At 47.1% G+C, this 17,402-nt stretch overlaps 1 protein-coding gene across 3 annotated transcripts in view; it reads left to right on the top strand.

Annotated features, from left to right (window-relative positions):
• The window catches only part of LIPE (lipase E, hormone sensitive type), a 142,109-nt gene that overhangs the window by 90,910 nt on the left and 33,797 nt on the right, over positions 1-17,402 (top strand). Inside the window, exon 1 of one of the 3 annotated variants that reach the window (XM_063942525.1) lies at positions 13,738-13,758. The exons of the other annotated variants lie outside the window; for them this stretch is intronic. The gene's annotated coding sequence lies outside the window, so the exon portion shown is untranslated. Of the gene's footprint in view, positions 1-13,737; positions 13,759-17,402 lie in introns of those variants that run through there. 3 annotated transcript variants of the gene reach the window in all.

Genomic DNA, 17,402 nt, shown 5'->3' with positions numbered 1-17,402 from the left:
GGCGAAAAAATTGCACTTTTTGCTATTAGTTATGCAATAGCAGGGATGTTTTTTCGCCTAGGCAAAACATTCGGCAGGAGCAAAAAACATGAGGATCTGCGAATCCAAATGCTTTTGAACCTGCGAAAATGCGAGACATTTTAGTTGATTTTGAGGCATTTTTTCGCCAATACCTTTGCACTAAAAATAAAAAAGTGAAAAGGCATTGGCGAAAATTCCTTAAAAACGTCCCACGATTGAATATGCAGCGGGGTAAATTCGATAGCTCATAAATTGGCAAAACTAATTGAATACCCACCTAAATGAAGGTGAAAATGGAGTATGATGTAACACTGACCCTAAGAGGGGTATTTCCCAAAATGGCAGTGTCCGAACTAATGTAACTCTAATATAGACCCGCAGGGGAGACATGCAATGATGAGGCCCTTCCATATCTTCTCTTGTGTTATCAGTCAGCTTTGTAACTGTCTCCAGTGAAGCCACACAGATCTAATGTGCATTGGCCTGCCCCTTTTGACAAACATGGAACAAATGTGTTGCAAAATGTTCAGCATACTTGTCCCTTCAGGTCCTAAGATGTTTCTGTTGAGACTGCTATCTGCAGAGATTAAGCAAAGTTCCAGGCCTATAATACTGAAACAGTTCATATTTGTACCTGGAACCCAGCTGAGATCCCCACTCTGAGAACGTCACCAAAATATAAAACAGGTTTTTCTGTCAATGGATAATATGCGAAGCTTGATTATGGTTATTATTTAATTTCGGAGTTGCTAAACATGGCCTAGTGTCACACCATTTCCCACAGTTGGTTACGTGGGGTGTTAGAGTGTATCAAGTAATCAGTCCCTATGTATATTATTTCTCTATAGGAGTCTGATAATCCTGGTTTGCTTGTGTTTTCCTTCATTTCTCATACGTCCTAGAGGATGCTGGGGTCCACTTCATGACCATGGGGTATAGACTGTTCCGCAGGAGCCATGGGCACTCTTAAGACTTTTTTCAATGGGTGTGAACTGGCTCCTCCCTCTATGCCCCTCCTCCAGACCTCAGTTTTAGAAATGTGCCCAGGCAGACTGGATGCACTCCAGAGGAGCTCAACTGAGTTTCTCTGAAAAGACTTATGTTAGGTTTTTTATTTTCAGGGAGAACTGCTGGCAACAGTCTCCCTGCTTCGTGGGACTGAGGTGGCAGAAGTAGGAACAAATTTCCTGAAGAGTTTCATGGCTCTGCTTCTGGCTGACAGGACACCATTAGCTCCTGAACGGTACTGAACGCTAGCCTTGTCCAGATGCTCACTCCCACAGCACGCCGTCACCCCCGTCACAGAGCCAGAAGTCAGAAGACAGGTGCGTATAAGAAGAATGATCTTCTATCAAGTAAAGTGATGACTGAGGTACAGCGCGGCTGGCGGGAGCACAGCGCGCCATTGCTGCCCACAGGCACTGCAGGGTGCAGGTCGCGGGGGGGGGGGCCCTGGGCACAAAAGCGCCTCTATAAACTGGCAAAAAGGGGGCATAAGATGCCAAGGCACAGCCCTACCCCTGCCAGTATAAATATATAAAAAAATCTCTGAGGAGAAACGCGCCATTGTGGGGCGGAACTTCCTCCTCAGTCAGCCAGCACACTGTTCAGTACCATTTTCTCTCATTCACAGACTGCAGAGAAGAAGCTGGTCCTCCTACACTTCTGAACAGGTATCAGGGTGAAAAACAGGGGGGCCTGGGTGCTAAAACATATTATTCATAATATAATAGCGCTTAAAGGTTTCTGTGTACAAAGTACACGGCACGGGGATTTTTTCTTTGGCGCTGGGTTGTGAACTGGCTGCTCCTAAACTGTGTCCCTCTGACAGATTTTACTGTGGGTCTGTCCCCTATAAGTCCCAGTGTGTCTGAGTGTGTGTTGTACACGTGTGTAAGACATGTCTGAGGCATGGAGTTCCTCCCCGGAGGAAGGTATTTTAGGGACACAGAGTTGTAATGTGGTGGCGCTGCCGGCACATCAAGAGCCTGCATGGGTGAAAGAAATACGTGATAGTATGCATCATATCAATAGGAGATTAGATAAATCTGAATCTCATGCTGAGTGCTGGAGAAAATCTGTGGAGGATGTGATTTTTCAGGGCTCTGTTCATCCATCTGCAGGCGACCCCTCTGGGTCACATAAGAGACCATTTGCGAATATTGTGAATACTGATACCGACATGGACACTGATTCTTGTGTCGACGATAGTGACTCCAGAGAAATAGATCATAAATTGGCAAAAAATATACAATATATGATTGTAGCTATAAGGAAAGTTCTGGAAGTCACGGAAGCCACTCCTGTACCTTCAAGAGAAGGCTTATTTCTATAAAGAAAATAAATCCAAGGTCACATTCCCTCCTTCCCACGAGCTTAATACTCTCTTTGAAGGGATGTGGGTGAATCCCGAAAAGAAATTTCGTATTCCCAAGAGAATTCAGATAGCTTATCCTTTCCCAGTGGAGGACAGGAAAAAATTGGAGTCACGAAAAAATTGGAGTCACCCCCTGTGTTAGACAGTGCTCTGTCCAGGTTGACAAAGAAGGTAATTCTCCCTGCACCTGGCACGGCTTCACTAAAGGAGCCAGCAGACCGCAAAATGGAGACTACATTGAAATCCATTTATGTTGCCAATGGTACGCTTCTCAGGCCCACAATTGCTTGCGTGTGAGTGAGTCGCGTTATTGAAAAATGGTCAGAAAGCGTGTCATCAGAAATTGAGATGATTAATAAAGATGATATACTCCTTAAGTTAGGGAATATCAAAGACGCTGTCGCATACATGCTAGAAGCGATGAAAGATATTGGACTCCTGAGTTCACAAGCCGCTACCATGGCAGTATCGGCTCGGCGGGAGTTGTGGATTCGCCAGTGGAATGCGGATGCAGATTCCAAAAGAAATATGGAGGCTCTCCCATATAAAGGTGAGGTCTTATTTGGCGATGGACTGGATGCGTTAGTCTCGGCGGCTACCGCAGGTAAGTCGACATTTTTGCCCTCTGCGCCTTCACCGGCAAAAAAGACATATCACCCGCACATGCAGTCCTTTCGACCCAATAAATACAAAAAAGCGAGAAGTTCCCCTTTCTTTGCAGGTAGGGGAAGGGGAAAGGAAAAGAAGTCCACAGCGGCTCCAGGTTCCCAGGAGCAGAATCTACCCCTACTTCTGCCAAATCTTCAGCATGACGCTGGGGCTCCTTTGCGGGAGGCCAATCGGGTAGGGGCACGTCTCAAACTGTTCAGCCAAGGTTGGATTCTGTTTGGCCTGGTCCCCTGGGTTTTGCAAATAGTATCCCAGGGGTACAAGCTGGAGTTTCAAGACGTTCCCCCATGCCGATTTTTCAAATCGACCTTGCCAGCTTCTCTTCCGGAAAGGGAAGCAGTAACAGCGGCAATCCAAAAATTATGTCAGGATCAGGTTATAGTCCTGGTACCCTTGTCACAACAAGGGGAAGGGTTTTATTCAAGCCTTTTTGTAGTTCCGAAGCCGGACGGCTCGGTCAGACCGATCCTAAACCTAAAAAATCTGAATCTCTACTTGAAACGATTCAAGTTCAAAATGGAATCACTGAGGGCAGTGATTTCCAGTCTGGAGGAGGGGGACTACTTGGTGTCTGTAGACATAAAGAATGCTTACCTGCATGTTCCCATTTATCCTCCTCACCAGGCTTATCTGGGATTCGCGGTTCAGGATTGCCATTACCAATTACAGACGTTACCTTTTGGTCTCTCCACGGCGCCGAGGGTATTCACCAAGGTGATGGCGGAGATGATGGTTCTCCTGCGTCAAAAAGGAGTCAATATAATTCCTTATCTAGACGATCTCCTGATAAAGGCGAAATCCAGGGAGCAGTTGTTACAAAACATCACACTCTCCCTGTCAATACTCCAACAACACGGTTGGATCATAAATTATCCAAAGTCACAGTTGGAACCGATGACAAGATTGTCTTTTCTCGGGATGATGCTGGACAAAGAAGTTCAGAGAGTATTTCTTCCGGTGGAAAAGGCTCTGGAAATCCAGAAAATGGTAAAACAGATATTGAAACCATCAAGTGTGTCGATCCATCAGTGCATTTGATTGTTGGAGATAATCCTGTCGTCAAAAGCCAGGATTCGCTCCTGTGGTGGCTTCACAGTTCTCACCTACTAGAGCAGAGGTTCTCAAACTCGGTCCTCGGGAGCCTACACAATGCATGTTTTGCAGGTAACCCAGCAGGTGCACAGGTGTATTAATTACTCACTGACACATTTTAAAAGGTCCACAGGTGGAGCTAATTATTTCACTTGCGATTCTGTGAGGAGACCTGCAAAACATGCACTGTGTGGGCCCCCGAGGACCGAGTTTGAGAACCTCTGTACTAGAGGGACGCATGTTCGGGATTCAGGACTGGGTCCTGGTAACCACGTATGCAAGTCTCCGAGGCTGTGGAGCTGTCACTCAGGGGGAAAACTTCCAAAGAAAATGGTCAAGTCAGGAAGCCTGCCTTCACATAAACGTGCTGGAATTGAGAGCCATTTACAATGGCCTTCAACAAGCGGTACATCTTCTTCAAGATCATCCCGTGCGGATCCAGTCAGACAATGTAACAGCAGTCGCGTACATAAACAGGCAGGGCGGAACGAAAAGCAGAGCGGCAATGGCAGAGGTGACAAAGATCCTCCTCTGGGCAGAAAGACATGTAAAAGCTCTGTCGGCAATTTTCATTCCGGGAGTAGACAACTGGGAAGCAGACTTCCTCAGCAGACACAATTTCCATCCAGGAGAGTGGGGCCTCCACCAAGAAGTCTTCACAGAGGTGACAAGTCTTTGGGTAGTTCCGCAAGTAGACATGATGGCATCTCGTCTCAACAAGAAGCTTCAGATATATTGTTCCAGGTTGAGAGACCCTCAAGCAATAGCAGTGGGTGCGCTAGTGATCCAGTGGGTATTCCGGTCAGTGTATGTCTTCCCTCCGCTTCCGCTGATCCCAAAAGTTCTTAGGATCATAAGAAGAACAAGGGTTCGAGCAATCTTCATTGCCTCAGGCTGGCCAAGAAGGGCTTGGTACCCAGATACTCGGGAGTTGCTCATAGAAGATCCCCGGCCTCTTCCTCTTCGCGAGGACTTTCTGCAGCAGGGGCCGTGCGTGTATCAAGACTTAACGCGGCTATGTTTGACGGCATGGCTGTTGAGCGCCGGATCCTAGCCCGAAAGGGTATTCCCAAGGATGTCATCCCCACCCTTATTCAGGAAAGGAGTAACGTCGAAACATTACCACCGTATTTGGAGAAAATATGTGTCTTGGTGTGAATCCAAGAAGGCTCCTATGGAAGAGTTTCAGTTGGGACATTTTCTCCATTTTCTGCAGGCTGGTGTGGAGGCGGGCCTCCGATTGGGGTCAATCAAGGTCCAGATTTCGGCCTTGTCAGTGTTCTTCCAAAAACAATTGGCCTCTCTTCCAGAGGTTCAGACCTTCGTGAAAGGGGTTCTGCACATCCAGCCTCCATTTGTGCCTCCAATGGCACCATGGGACCTTAATGTAGTGTTGCAGTTCCTTCAATCGGATTGCTTTGAGCCTCTACAAGAGATACAGTTGAAGTTTCTCACTTGGAAAGTGGTGATGCTTTTGGCATTGGCATCCGCACGGCGGGTGTCTGAATTAGGGGCCTTGTCCCACAAGAGCCCTTACCTGATCTTCCATGAAGATAAGGCAGAGTTGAGAACTCGTCAACATTTTCTTCCAATGGTGGTTTCATCTTTCCACATAAACCAACCTATTGTGGTGCCAGTGGCTACTGACACGTTCACGGAGTCAAAGTCTCTAGATGTGGTTAGGGCTTTGAAGATTTATGTCGCTAGAACAGCTTGAATACGGAAAACAGAGTCCTTGTTTGTCCTGTATGCTCCCAACGAGATTGGGTGTCCTGCTTCCAAGCAGACTATTGCGCGTTGGATCAGAGGTACGATTCAACACGCTCATACTACGGCTGGATTGCCGTTGCCGACGTCGGTGAAGGCCCATTCCACTAGGAAGGTGGGCTCATCCTGGGCGGCTGCCCGGGGGGTCTCGGCATTGCAACTTTGCAGAGCAGCTATTTGGTCGGGGTCAAACACATTTGCAAAATTCTACAAGTTTGACACCTTGGCCGATGAAGACCTCAAGTTCGGTCAATTGGTGCTGCAGGGTCATCCGCACTCTCCCGCCCGTACTGGAGCTTTGGTATAAACCCCATGGTCATGAAGTGGACCCCAGCATCCTCTAAGACGTATGAGAAAACAGGATTTTGATACCTACCGGTAAATCCTTTTCTCCTAGTCCATAGAGGATGCTGGGCGCCCGTCCCAGTGTGTACTTTACCTGCAGTTTTGTTATTACAGTTACACAAGTTGTGTTATATTAGTTTAGCATGTTGCTGTCATTGATTCATGCCTGTTGGCGTGTGTTCTGTTGAATGCCATGTTGTGTGGCATGGTTGAGGTGTGAGCTGGTATGTATCTCACCACTAGTATTAAAGTAAATCCTTTCCCCGAAATGTCTGTCTCCCTAGGCACAGTTCCTATAACTGAGATCTGGAGGAGGGGCATAGATGGAGAAGCCAGTTCACACACATTGAAGAGTCTTAAGAGTGCCCATGGCTCCTGCGGAACCGTCTATACCCCATGGTCATGAACTGGACCCCAGCCTCCTCTACGGACTAGGAGAAAAGGATTTACCGGTAGGTATCAAAATCCTGTTTTCCGTTTTCCTGTGAGGACAGTGAGTGCTGTATGAAAGCATATTGCAGTGGCATATACTGTAAAGTCCATCTCATACCCCTTCCAGATATACAACCCGGGATTTTCCTGCTCAGTTTTTGCTGGAGACCCCCTATCACATTAAACCTGAGACCTGGGAAATTCCCGGGTCGACCCCTTTCAGACATAAGCCGCAGCCAGGGCAGACCAGGCGACTCATGTCATATGCCATATATGCACACACACGTCACACTCATACATGTCTTACACACACACATGTCACACTCATACATGTCTTACACACACACACGCAGGGCCGTTTCTAGACAATTTGGCTCCCAGTGCGAGATTTCAAAATGCGCCCCCCCCCCCCCCTATTGCTCTAAAAAAAAAAAAAAAAGTGTGCCCCCCCATATAGCCATAAAAAGAAAAAGCATGCGCGCGCCTACGGCGCGCGCGCTCCCGACAAGGGTGTGTGGCCTGATTAAAATGGGCGTGGTCTCATTAAAGTGGGCATGGCCTCATCTGATATCATCACACCCACCACAGTGGGGAAAAAATAAAAATAAAAAAGTCCCCTTTTTACACATTACAGCAGGCAGGTGTCCCCATTTTACACAGCGCGGCAGGCAGGTGTCCCCATTTTACACAGCGCGGCAGGCAGGTGTCCCAATTTTACACAGCGCGTAAGGCTGGTATCCCCATTTTACACAGTACGCAGGCAGGTATCCCCATTTTACACAGTACACAGGCAGGTGCCCCCATTTTACACAGTACGCAGGCAGGTGCCCCCATTTTACACAGCACGGCAGGCAGATATCCCCATTTTACACAGCACGGCAGGCAGATATCCCCATTTTACACAGCACGGCAGGCAGATATCCCCATTTTACACAGCACGGCAGGCAGATATCCCCATTTTACACAGTACGCAGGCAGGTGCCCCCATTTTACACAGTACGCAGGCAGGTGCCCCCATATTACACAGTACGCAGGCAGGTGCCCCCATATTACACAGTACGCAGGCAGGTGCCCCCATATTACACAGTACGCAGGCAGGTGCCCACATATTACACAGTACGCAGGCAGGTGCCACCATATTACACAGTGTGGCAGGCAGGTGTCCCCATATTACACAGTGTGGCAGGCAGGTGTCCCCATATTACACAGTACGGCAGGCAGGTGCCCCCATATTACACAGTACGGCAGGCAGGTGCCCCCATATTACACAGTACGCAGGTAGGTGCCCCCATATTACACAGTACGCAGGCAGATGCCCCCATATTATACAGTACGCAGGCAGGTGCCCTCATATTACACAGTACGCAGGCAGGTGCCCCCATATTACACAGTACGCAGGCAGGTGCCCCCATATTACACAGTACGCAGGCAGGTGCCCCCATATTACACAGTACGCAGGCAGGTGCCCCCATATTACACAGTACGCAGGCAGGTGCCCCCATATTACACAGTGTGGCAGGCAGGTGTCCCCATAGGCAGGTGCCCCCATATTACACAGTGTGGCAGGCAGGTATCCCCATAGGCAGGTGCCCCCATATTACACAGTGTGGCAGGCAGGTGTCCCCATAGGCAGGTGCCCCCATATTACACAGTGTGGCAGGCAGGTATCCCCATAGGCAGGTGCCCCCATATTACACAGTGTGGCAGGCAGGTATCCCCATAGGCAGGTGCCCCCATATTACACAGTGTGGCAGGCAGGTATCCCCATAGGCAGGTGCCCCCATATTACACAGTGTGGCAGGCAGGTATCCCCATAGGCAGGTGCCCCCATTTTACACAGAGCGGCAGGCAGGTTTCAAGCTGAGGAGAAGGAAGGGGGAGAGGGGGGGGAGAGAGAGAGAATACTTACGTCTTCCCGCTCTTCGGTCCCGCCGCCTGACGTCCCTCGCGCCGGCCGCCTCCTCCTTCTTGCTTCTCCTTCTCGCCTCTCCCGAGCGCTCCTGCTCGGGGGGCGGGGCTTTGCGGAATGACGCGTTTGCGTCGTGACGTCACGACGCAACGCGTCATTTCGCGAAACTCCGCCCCCCGAGCAGGAGCGCTCGGGAGAGGCGACAAGGATTAACAAAGTGCCGCTGCGGGCGCCCCGTGCGGTTGCACGGCTCGCCCGCCCCTAGAAACGGCACTGCACACACGTCTTACACATACATATGTCACACAAACACACACATGTAATATATGCACACACGCCAAACTCACACACACCAGCCAGCCAAGACCTCATCACAACAGGCCGCCTCTCTGTTAGGCTGCGCCGGCTGCTTCTACTTCTCACTGCAGCACGGACTGCAGCAGCCGGCGCATGCCCCCTCCAAGCAGCCCCGCCCCTTCCAGCAGTCCAGTGACCAATCAGTGGCATCTAGGTGCGACCTGGGAGTAAATTCCCGGGTCACACAATTCAGACTTAAACCGGGTTGTCTACCCGGGGAAAACCCTGGTCAATTGCAGGGTCGGCAACCGGAGCCTCTAAGAAAGGCCAAAATCCTGGGTTGATGCGTGATCATGTGGAAAATCCCGGGATTTTGGAGGATGCCTGAAAGGGGTATTAGGCTTTGATATTAGTTTTCTTATTATTGCAAACTACTTTTATTAGCCAGTCGATGCTAAGATATTCTACAGTATATGCTAGATGGTATCCGTTTGGCAGGTTGATAGTCACTAGGTCGACATTGACATGGTCGACACATGCACATGGTCAATACAGGACAGGTCGACACACGAAAAGGTTGACATGACATTTAAAAAAAAAAATAGATTTTGAACTTTTTCATACTTTACTATCCACGTGGACTACGATTGGGAATAGTAACCTGTACCGAGCGAGGCTCCTTGCCCGCAGTTGCAAGGGGACACGATACACTAATTGGAGTTCCTGGTCATGTTACGGAAAAAATGACACCAAAAACAGTTCAAAAATGCATGTCGACATGTCCGGTGTCGACCATTTTCATGTGTCGACTATTTTTCCATGTTGACCAATAGTTGTCGACCTAATGACTGTCGACCTTAACATGGACGTCCATTCATACCAGAACCACGCTAGATGTGTTGTATTTATTTTCTGTGTTTTTACTTGAAAACCAATATTTTGTGTTACAAAAGCTTGAATTGTATGTTAAAAAGTCTTTTCTTTGTGCTATTCCATGAAAATATGGACATAGAGCCTAAAACATAAAAGTAAACACAGGTACAATATGCTGGCGTTATTAATCAGTTACTCTATTTTGCTAATAGAGGAAAATAAATTTAGTTTGTGACCTAATACTTCATATTAGGGCTCTTTAAACTATCAGTGTTCACATTATGGGCAGGCTTTTATTAATTTGCATATAAAGCAATGACAATATGATTAAATTATCACATCATATCTCAATATCCGGATTAATGGTTCCAGTATGATGGTCGACCATGTTAAGGTCAACAGTCATTAGGTTGACCACTATTGGTCGACATTGACTTGGACTAATGGTCGACACATGAAAATGTCGACATGGACTTTTGAACTGTTTTTTTTCCGTAACGTGACCAGGAACCCCAATTAGGGTACAGCTTCCCCTTGCATGGCTCGCTTCACTCGCCATGCTGCGGGCAAGGTGCCTCGCAACGCTACCGCTGCACTCTGCACAGGTTACTATTCCCAGTCATAGTCCACGTTGATGGTAAAGTATGAAAAAGATAAAAATCTATAAAAAACATGTCGACCTCTTCATGTGTCGACCTGTCATGTATCGACCATGTGTCCATGTCGATCAATAGTGGTCAACCCAATGACTGTCGACCTTAAAATGCTCGACCATCCAAACAGGTATCAGTGTTAATATAAGGCAATATAATGGCCATAAATAAATTTCTCTCTGATATGGTTAAATCAAAACATTCAATAGTAAAGTTACAGTAATTCTCTCCTTTTTTTAATCAAAATGAAGATGCAGTAACGTCTAGTACAGACAGGGAGATTTCCCCAGAGATGTGTGGTGAGCGAGGTGGGGGGGAGCTCATTTCACCCAGCGGTGAAATGAGCGATGTGCTAAACTGTGCCTGCATGCAGGCCAATCTAGCACTGGCGGTAGCGACGCTCAGGGCCGTGCATCGCTGTCACCGACACCCCTACTCACGGAGCGATGTGTTCTTAATTTCTAAGCAATTCAGTCAGATTGATTAGAAATAAAGTGAACATCGCTCCGTGTGTACCCCTTAAGTTGTAGATATTGTATTGACATAGAGATGGTCACAGTGATAGGCTGACAGTGAAACGGGCACAGTGACAGACTCAGGAATATGATGAATTCGCCCCAATTTCCAATGTGATAATTGAATACATCGCCCCACCCACTTCCTGGTATTTTTACACATTTTCCCTTAGTAAATTCGGGCAGATCCCATTTCTCATTACTATAATGGGACATTTTATCTGCTTGCTTAAAGGCCTTTGAATAGTTTTTCAGGAAACTGCTTCAAAAGCTCTTTAATACATTCAGGTGATACTAAAAAAAATTCAAAAGGGAATGAAAACAAACAACTTTTTAAACATAATCATTTTTATAAATATGCGAGAGGGAGAGAGTTCGGTCAGAGTGATAGACTGACAGAGATACGGTGACAGACTGACAGAGGGTACGGTTAGAGGGATGCGCTGATAGATGGTATGGACACGCTGACTGAGTGTACAGTCAGAGGGTACGGTCAGAGGGACGCACTGACAGAGGGTACGGTCGGAGGGACGCACCGACAGAGGGTACGGTTGGAGGGACGCGCCGAAAGAGGGTACGGTCGGAGGGACGCGCCGACAGAGGATACGGTCAGAGGGACGCGCTGGCAGGACTGAGGGATGCGCTGGCAGAGGGTACGGTCAGAGGGACGAGCCGACAGAGGGTACGGTGAGAGGGACGCGCCGACAGAGGGTACGGTCAGAGGGACGCGCTGGCAGGACTGAGGGACGCGCTGGCAGAGGGTACGGTCGGAGGGACGCGCCAACAGAGGGTACGCTCGGAGGGACTCTCTGACAGAGGATACGGTCATAGGGACGCGTTGACAGAGAGTACGGTCAGAGGGACGCGCTGGCAGGACTGAGGGACGCGCTGGCAGAGGGTACGGTCAGAGGGACGCGCTGGCAGAGGGTACGTGAGAGGGACGCTCCGAAAGAGGGTACGGTGAGAGGGACGCTCCGACAAAGGGTACGGTGAGAGGGACGCTCCGACAGAGGGTACGGTGAGGGGGACGCTCCGACAGAGGGTACGGTGAGAGGGACGCTCCGACAGAGGGTACGGTGAGGGGGACGCTCCGACAGAGGGTACGGTGAGAGGGACGCTCCGACAGAGGGTACGGTGAGAGGGACGCTCCGACAGAGGGTACGGTGAGAGGGACGCTCCGACAGAGGGTACGGTGAGAGGGACGCTCCGACAGAGGTTGCGGTGAGAGGGGCACTATGACAGAGTGTACGGTCAGAGGGACGCGCTGGTAGGTCTGAGGGACGCGCTGGCAGAGTGTACGGTCAGAGTGACGCTCTGAAAGAGGGATGTCACAGTAACACGGTCAGGCTGGTTGGAGGACCAGGCTTCAGGCTCTGTTCAGACATGCCCGGGGTAAATCGGTATAACACGTGCACCTAACACATGCTGCCTGTGTTAGGTGCATGTGATGCATTTTTAATGCACTTTTGTGTGCTCTTATTAGTGGAAGCTGTACTAATAATGACATTTCTGCATGAGAAAAGGATTATCCATCATCTAAAAGTAACCATGTACCTTATTTTCAGTGTTTTCAGGCTCTATTGACTGAAGAGCCCATTGACAATATAAAGTCTCACAGATTTAGCAGCATCTCGTGCTGATAGCAAGACTCCACTGTCACAGGACAAGTGCAACAAATTAATAGACATTGAAGTAGGAAGCGGGTTCGTGTTCCAGGTTGTGGATTTTATTTATTGAGTGGTTGCCTGGTAGATATGTACCTGTCTGTGGATTGTAATATACGGATTAAGTAGCAGGCATAGGTAGCTGTCACATGATCCCATAGTGTTGAGTTCCAATGCTGTGTAAAATATTGATGAATGCTGAACCATTCTAAAAGCCAGAGACTGCTAGCGAGCAAGAGCCAAGATGTCTGGAATAGAACCTCAGGACGGTAATAATAATTATTATTATGAATATTTATTTCTATAACACTAGCATACTCCACAATGCTTTACAATTGTATAATGACGGTAATGTATGAAGGTCTGTTTTTAAGATATAAAAGGCGCATTGTACTAATGGGGAATTGTAAAAATGTGGTGTGTTCTCTGCAAGAGGGCTCATTTACTTACCTGAGCTTGCCACGGGCGGTTATCTGAGCCTGCCACGGGCACAAATTGGGGGTGGACAAGCACTGAAAATCGGAGGGTCTATATTCAGTTCATACTTTCTGCGGCATAACTCTTCTGCAACTATAGGACAATATTCTGCGTGTTGGAGATCTGCAGAGAATCATGGGGCCGGATGTATTGGAATGCGAGACCGCTGGAGCTCCGAGACTCCGGCCGAACTTGTACGTTTCTTTAAAGCAGCAAACGTTTACAAAGCAAAACCAACCTCTGGCCGTCTCGCATTACAATACATCCGGCCCATGGTTTTTTTTTATTTTATGTATTTTATTTCTGTTGTATCAATTGTATTGTTACTTTTTCTATAGCTCTGCTTTCTATTAGAGGTATTGCAGAGGACATCTGTCCTTTTACTGTGCAGAGTTTCTACATAACCAATATTACTAGTGATTCTGCTTTTCCCTAGCCACTATTACCATGTCCTTGTGACAGCAGAAGTAAGCAGTGTCCTGTCATAGGGACTGTATAGCACTGTGCCCCTCCCCCTCCTATGGAGTGACCACAAGCCTGCCCATCACACCACCACTGGTCACTGACTATTGGCTGCCTCTGACCTTTCACTCTTAGCCAAAACACTGAATAGTCTGCATGCTGCTGCTCTGGATATACTGTATGCATACAGAGCGTCACCTACCCTGTAAGTAATCATACATATCCAGCCACATCATGTTTTCTGCAATGCATTTGCTGCAAAATGCTTATATATTTGTATGTGTTCTATGTACCTATTTTTTGCTGCCTGGTCATGTGATATTGAACTATTGCAAACACGGAACTAACTCTGTATAATATTTATCCATCTCTTCTTAGTACAGCTAATCCCTCTAACATCCCCTTCCACCTGAGCAGTCTATTTGTTGTTTCCTTTCTCTGTATTGTGGTTGTTAGGAAGTTTTCTATTTAAACTGTACTCAACATTATCGCCTGTTTTATTTCTATGAATATAACTTGTTGGAAAGGTAACATCTCTGGAACCCACAGCAGCTAATCAGATTTTAGCAGTTTTGTTTGGTCAAACTAGGGGGAAAATGTCAGTTGCTATCGGTTACAGCATTTTGTACTGTTGGCACTGTCCTTATTTTCCCATTTTCATGTTTCCTGATTACGAACAACCATTCACATGTAGCGGAGCATTGTTACATGGGTATGCGTTCAGGATCCCAGCTGTCAAGACCCCGACAGCCTTAATATCGAAACCAGAATTCCGACAGCCATTAGAATGCCGACGCTGGCATCCCGAAAAGATCAGGATCATGACGACGGAAACCCGACAGTAAGAATCCCGACGGTAAGTATGCGCAGCCGGGTTAAGTTTAGCGTGCGGGACGGGTGGGTTAGGTTGGGGCTTAGGCTGCGGGGTGGGGGAGGTTTGGGTTAGGCTGCAGAAAGTGGGGTTTAGCGTTAGGCACCACTGGTGGTGTGTTGGGGTTAGGCGCTAACGGGGAGGGTTAGGATTAGACTGTGGGAACAGGGGACCTAACGCACCCTTGTCGGCATTGCCCCAATCAGGATGCCGGTATACTGACCGGCGGCATCCTGAACACCAACTTTACTTACTGGACCCGTTACATGAAATAACTGTTTTGTATGCAAACGAGCAAAGGTGACCTGGTTGGTGCCCCAATGAAAAGATGAAGTGTATAGAGATGATGATAATAATTTTTCTTTATATAGCGCTTTTCTCCAATATGACTTAACAGGGGAATTTAATTCATATTGCCGCCTGATCTCCCGTCTAAAATGACGGGATATCGCAGGGGGCGATATTCAAGTGATGCTATTTATCGCGCTGATTGAGCCCATTAGTGTCTGGTTTAGCTGCATAAAGCAGTTAAACCTGACTAAACTAATGGATGCAATCACAAAAAGTGGCGTTTAGGCGCCCAAGCGTTTCACTTTTCTCTCATTTGAACTCGCCAACATGGGGGGCTGCGTGCTGAAATGTCTCTCCACAGCTCTGCGCGTCCGAACAAGGCAACAATGGAATTGCTCTGTTGGGTGTCATCTAGTTGGGGCTGCGGGGAGAAACTTTTGAATTCCCCCCCAAGGTGCTTTATAGATAGTAAAAGGATAATACAGAGATTTGCATAAAATACAGACACAATGATAAATATTACATCCATGTGTCATTTTTATTTTACAGCTTAATGATTTTCGTGTTACTATGTAGTTTTCTGTTTTCACACACACAAATAATATTTATATACATGCATACTGAGCAGAGGATCTAATGCCTAAACCTAACCTCCTCCCCACCACAGCAGGACATGAGCCCGTCCCGCTGAGAGGACGTTCGGGATATTAGGCGTCGATATTTTGACACCGAGAATCCCACTTCTGGCGACATCTTAACTGCTTCCAGAGTAAAGGTATTTTGTGCTATGCTACGCACTTACACACGTCGTGTCCCATATACACACATGCATCATAAATACAGGGCATTGCCCAAAAGTACTCTGGGCTTTATGTAGGAAGCAACCTGGTGATTTTGGTTGTGTTTATGCAGTATATTAAAATGGGCAATGCTTTTACTTGCAAGACACCGATAGTAAAAGCATTGTCCATTTACATTTCAGACATAAACACGATCAGAAGCTGATGCTTTGTAAATAAACACCTATGACTCACAAACAGGAATTCTGCCAATCCACGATCAGATCTGTTCACTGGCGACCATCGATGATCGGCAATTCGTTTGGGAAACGGAAATCCGTAATATTTAAAAATGCCCAATTTGCCGATTCCAACTTTCTTTTTCATTGAGATCGGGGAATCAATCTATTTAAACATGTTTAATATTCCAAATTCCCCGGCCATCGGAGGACGTTGTGGCATTTCTATAATCTGCCTGTAATGTATGGGGGCCATTTCTTATGTATCATGGTGTATGTACCATAGCATAGCTGTTTGTTTACAAATGTTACATATTCATAAAATAGGGAACCATTATTAATACCGTTCCACGGGTCACTGAAGAAAGTGTTGTACAAATCCCATGAGGTAGAAAGCCAATGTGCTTATTTTTGCTAGTCATCCCTGTTTGTCAGTGGATGCACATATTCAAAAATCTTCCTTCTGTCTCCTCGAGGTTACTGATTGGCTCCTAAATACGGTATTATTTTATCCATTGTTGCTGTAACCTGTAGCAACCATTTAAATATTTGCTTACATTTTCAACACTGTATTGATAATTGATTTGAATCCTACTATTCTCAACACACTGTTTGCACGTTTTCATTTATACCCCCCCAGTTTGTTTTCGTGTTGACTTATCTTTCTTGTGACCATATTGGCATTGTTTCCCACTTAAATCATCCCTGTTTTTGTGTTTCATGAATCTAATCCTTAATCATTATGGCATTATGTTCCTGCGGTGATAACATTGGCAGTATAATATGTCCCCTTAGTCCTATGTAGTGTTATGAAGGCTGCCAAGTGGTCCCGTGGTGTTGTTACTTTTCTTGACTCATGCACGTGGTCGTAGAGTTTATTCCATCTTTAGCTTAGGCTGTCTGTACAAAGGACACAAGTGGGATTACTTGTTTATACATGCCTAAGTCACAGAGGACAGCTGGACTGCGGCTTCTTCCAGGAGTAGTATAACTACTGTGCGGCCCCAGAGTTCCCAGTAAAAGAGTTGATGTCTTGCTACAGAAATTGGGGCAGAGAGCATTGCTCTACTGGGATGACTGGGAAATGGCAAAATGGTTCACAGCATAAGTCAGTCATAAAGGTGGATACTGCAGAATTTGGGCCAGATAGTGGTGATGTCTCATTGTACAGGCATACTGTAGTAGGTGAATGCTCCACGGCAAGCAGCTAGATATTTTTAGCCAAAGGAGAAATGCTGTGAAGGGTCAGTTCAATGTTAGATAAACAGTCTACACTCTGAGGGGGAATTCAATTGTTTTTCCCCGTGGCTGCCACTAGATGGTACCTGACTGAGGAATGCAGCTCCTGAGGTGGCGAGCTGAAATGTGCAAAAAGTCCACCATCTGGGCGCCCAAACAGCACTTTTCACGTTGCGCCCATTAGTTAAGAAGGGTTTAGGCACTTTCCGCAGCTAAACCCGGTCTGTTTGGGCACGATGTGCATGAAAAACACCTCATTTGAATATCGCCCAGCGATCATTAGAGGGGAGATCAGGTGTGAAAAAACAAATGAATTACCCCCCTCTAAAGAGTTAACACTAGTCTGTGCGATGGCCGCAAAGTGCCTAGAGAATAGTTGGTCAGAGGCACTTTACAATCAGTATTTTAATAAATTTCCTCTGTTATCCCC

The sequence above is a fragment of the Pseudophryne corroboree genome, chromosome 10 (assembly GCF_028390025.1).
Source record: "Pseudophryne corroboree isolate aPseCor3 chromosome 10, aPseCor3.hap2, whole genome shotgun sequence".
Classification (NCBI taxonomy): Eukaryota; Metazoa; Chordata; class Amphibia; order Anura; family Myobatrachidae; genus Pseudophryne; species Pseudophryne corroboree.
The sequence above is the reverse complement of the archived record's forward strand: the minus strand, read 5'-3'. Positions and strand labels throughout refer to the sequence as shown.